Consider the following 4,897-nt stretch of genomic DNA (forward strand, 5'->3'; position numbering starts at 1 on the left):
ATGCTGGGCCCGTGGGTGGTGTATGGTACTCTGCTCAGCCCTGTGCTGGGCCCGTGGGTGGTGTAGGGTACTCTGCTCAGCCCTGGGCCAGTGGGTGGTGTGTGGTACTCTGCTAAGCCCTGGGCCAGTGGGTGGTGTGTGGTACTCTGCTCAGCACTGGGCCTGTGGGTGGTGTATGGTATTCTGCTCAGCCCTGGGCCTGTGGGTGGTGTGTGGTACTCTGCTCAGCACTGGGCCTGTGGGTGGAGTGTGGTACTCTGCTTAGCACTGGGCCTGTGGGTGGTGTATGGTACTCTACTCAGCCCTGGGACTGTGGGTGGTGTATGGTACTCTACTCAGCCCTGGGCCAGTGGGTGGTGTGTGGTATTCTGCTCAGCACTGGGCCTGTGGGTGGAGTGTGGTACACCTGCATTGCTTGCTGTTTGGGGTTTTAGGCTGGGTTTCTGTACATCACTTTGAGATATCAGCTGATGTACGAAGAGCTATATAAATACATTTGATTTGATTTGGTACTCTGTTCATATAGGCAATATGGTGCTATAGGGCTCTGGTCTAAAGTAGTGCACTATGTAAGCAATAGGGTGCTATAGGGCCCTGGTCTAAAGTAGTGCACTATATATGGAATAAGGTGCCATAGGGCTCTGGTCTAAAGTAGTGCACTATGTAGGCAATAGGGTGCCATTTGGGACACCGCCCCAACACACTGCTGTGGTGGACAGAAGGAGGGAAGAGGACAATATGTATATGTAAAACAGGCTTTTAAAAGGAGCCTTTGATCACTCTTGATTAATGTGATGTTAATAACGCTGTGGAAATCGGTTGGTTTCCTGCTCATTGTGAAGGACGGTTTTTGTTTTTCTGTGAAGGGAAACACTTTTAGGTCATCAGTTCTCCATCAACAAACCTTTCAGCTTTCTGGTCAGAGCTTTTAGCTCGGGACAGAAAATATGTTCTGACACACCGCTATGACAGAAATAAATATGTTTTTAGAAGCAAAACGGTTCATTGACCACAGACCAGACATTTAAAAAATAAAAGAATCAGAGAGCTGGTCTGAGACTGGGGCATGGAGTTTTCCCACTAGTGCCCACCTCCATACAGAACAAACAGCTGCCCACCTCCATACAGAACAAACAGCTGCCCACCTCCATACAGAACAAACAGCTGCCCACCTACATACAGAACAAACAGCTGCCCACCTACATACAGAACAAACAGCTGAACAAACAGCTGTCCACCTACATACAGAACAAACAGCTGCCCACCTACATACAGAACAAACAGCTGTCCACCTACATACAGAACAAACAGCTGCCCACCTACATACAGAACAAACAGCTGCCCACCTCCATACAGAACAAACAGCTGTCCACCTACATACAGAACAAACAGCTGCCCACCTACATACAGAACAAACAGCTGTCCACCTACATACAGAACAAACAGCTGTCCACCTACATACAGAACAAACAGCTGTCCACCTACATACAGAACAAACAGCTGCCCACCTCCATACAGAACAAACAGCTGCCCACCTCCATACAGAACAAACAGCTGCCCACCTACATACAGAACAAACAGCTGCCCACCTCCATACAGAACAAACAGCTGTCCACCTACATACAGAACAAACAGCTGCCCACCTACATACAGAACAAACAGCTGTCCACCTACATACAGAACAAACAGCTGTCCACCTACATACAGAACAAACAGCTGTCCACCTACATACAGAACAAACAGCTGCCCACCTCCATACAGAACAAACAGCTGCCCACCTCCATACAGAACAAACAGCTGCCCACCTACATACAGAACAAACAGCTGCCCACCTACATACAGAACAAACAGCTGCCCACCTACATACAGAACAAACAGCTGCCCACCTACATACAGAACAAACAGCTGCCCACCTACATACAGAACAAACAGCTGCCCACCTACATACAGAACAAACAGCTGTCCACCTACAGAACAAACAGCTGTCCACAGAACAAACAGCTGTCCACCTACATACAGAACAAACAGCTGTCCACCTACATACAGAACAAACAGCTGCCCACCTACATACAGAACAAACAGCTGCCCACCTACATACAGAACAAACAGCTGTCCACCTACATACAGAACAAACAGCTGCCCACCTACATACAGAACAAACAGCTGCCCACCTACATACAGAACAAACAGCTGCCCACCTACATACAGAACAAACAGCTGCCCACCTCCATACAGAACAAACAGCTGCCCACCTACATACAGAACAAACAGCTGCCCACCTACATACAGAACAAACAGCTGCCCACCTACATACAGAACAAACAGCTGTCCACCTACATACAGAACAAACAGCTGCCCACCTCCATACAGAACAAACAGCTGCCCACCTCCATACAGAACAAACAGCTGCCCACCTACATACAGAACAAACAGCTGCCCACCTACATACAGAACAAACAGCTGCCCACCTACATACAGAACAAACAGCTGCCCACCTACATACAGAACAAACAGCTGCCCACCTACATACAGAACAAACAGCTGCCCACCTACATACAGAACAAACAGCTGCCCACCTACATACAGAACAAACAGCTGCCCACCTCCATACAGAACAAACAGCTGTCCACCTACATACAGAACAAACAGCTGTCCACCTACATACAGAACAAACAGCTGCCCACCTCCAAACAGAACAAACAGCTGCCCACCTCCATACAGAACAAACAGCTGCCCACCTACATACAGAACAAACAGCTGCCCACCTACATACAGAACAAACAGCTGCCCACCTACATACAGAACAAACAGCTGCCCACCTACATACAGAACAAACAGCTGCCCACCTACATACAGAACAAACAGCTGTCCACCTACATACAGAACAAACAGCTGTCCACCTACATACAGATCACAATAAAATATGTCTCTGTCACAAAGGAAAAGGAGTGAAAACAGAGAGAAATGTCGTTGTGTTGTGTAGGACTGGTGTTACTGCACTGACAAGGCAGATACACAATGACTGACTGGAACGATACGGGCCTCGAGGACTCTTCTCCAATGGGCCTTTACAACCCAAACTCAACACACTACACAATGATTGACTGTGTCGTTATTTGTGTCAAATTGCTATGCTTTATCTTGGCCAGGTCGCAGTTACAAATGAGAACTTGTTCTCAACTAACCTACCTGGTTAAATTAAAGGTGTTCTCAACTAACCTACCTGGTTAAATTAAAGGTGTTCTCAACTAACCTACCTGGTTAAATAAAGGTGTTCTCAACTAACCTACCTGGTTAAATTAAAGGTGTTCTCAACTAACCTACCTGGTTAAATTAAAGGTGTTCTCAACTAACCTACCTGGTTAAATAAAGGTGTTCTTAACTAACATACCTGGTTAAATAAAGGTGTTCTCAACTAACCTACCTGGTTAAATTAAAGGTGTTCTCAACTAACCTACCTGGTTAAATAAAGGTGTTCTCAACTAACCTACCTGGTTAAATTAAATGTGTTCTCAACTAGCCTACCTGGTTAAATAAATGTGTTCTCAACTAACCTACCTGGTTAAATAAAGGTGTTCACAACTAACCTACCTGGTTAAATAAAGGTGTTCTCAACTAACATACCTGGGTAAATAAAGGTGTTCTCAACTAACCTACCTGGTTAAATTAAAGGTGTTCTCAACTAACCTACCTGGTTAAATTAAAGGTGTTCTCAACTAACCTACCTGGTTAAATAAAGGTGTTCTCAACTAACATACCTGGTTAAATAAAGGTGTTCTCAACTAACCTACCTGGTTAAATTAAAGGTGTTCTCAACTAACCTACCTGGTTAAATTAAAGGTGTTCTCAACTAACATACCTGGTTAAATAAAGGTGTTCTCAACTAACCTACCTGGTTAAATTAAAGGTGTTCTCAACTAACCTACCTGGTTAAATAAAGGTGTTCTCAACTAACCTACCTGGTTAAATTAAAGGTGTTCTCAACTGTCCTACCTGGTTAAATAAAGGTGTTCACAACTAGCCTACCTGGTTAAATAAAGGTGTTCTCAACTAACCTACCTGGTTAAATAAAGGTGTTCTCAACTAACCTACCTGGTTAAATAAAGGTTAAATAAATAAACACTTCACAATGAGCCGAGGTTTGTCTGACACACTGGGTAGTCAAGACTGAAGAGAGTCACGTTGAACGTTCCCATCCGGATAGGAAGGACCACGTCGTCAGCCTTGTATTGAGGGCCTTTGTCCTTGCTCTTCGACCCCCTCCTCTATGGAAAGATGGGAGTCTCACCAACACAATGTTGTTCCCCATTTTGCTCTTCGACCCCCCCTCCCTCTATGGAAAGATGGGAGTCTCACCAACACAATGTTGTTCCCCATTTTGCTCTTCGACCCCCCCTCCCTCTATGGAAAGATGGGAGTCTCACCAACACAATGTTGTTCCCCATTTTGCTCTTCAACCCCCCCCTCTATCGAAAGATGGGAGTCTCACCAACACAATGCTGTTCCCCGTTTTGCTCTGTTCTTCAGTCTGTCGAGTCCTAACAGTTTTAGGTCACACCCTCTACAAGCCGATCTGCTAACTTCAGTCTGTCGAGTCCTAACAGTTTTAGGTCACACCCTAATACGACCCCTACAAGCCGATCTGCTAACTTCAGTCTGTCGAGTCCTAACAGTTTTAGGTCACACCCTAATACGACCCCTACAAGCCGATCTGCTAACTTCAGTCTGTCGAGTCCTAACAGTTTTAGGTCACACCCTAATACGACCCCTACAAGCCGATCTGCTAACTTCAGTCTGTCAGTTTTAGGTCACACCCTAACAGATCTTTTCAGGTCAGGTCACCCTAATACGACCCCTACAAGCCGATCTGCTAACTTCAGTCTGTCGAGTCCTAACA

This window comes from Oncorhynchus gorbuscha, unplaced genomic scaffold (assembly GCF_021184085.1).
Source record: "Oncorhynchus gorbuscha isolate QuinsamMale2020 ecotype Even-year unplaced genomic scaffold, OgorEven_v1.0 Un_scaffold_2504, whole genome shotgun sequence".
Lineage (NCBI taxonomy): Eukaryota > Metazoa > Chordata > Actinopteri > Salmoniformes > Salmonidae > Oncorhynchus > Oncorhynchus gorbuscha.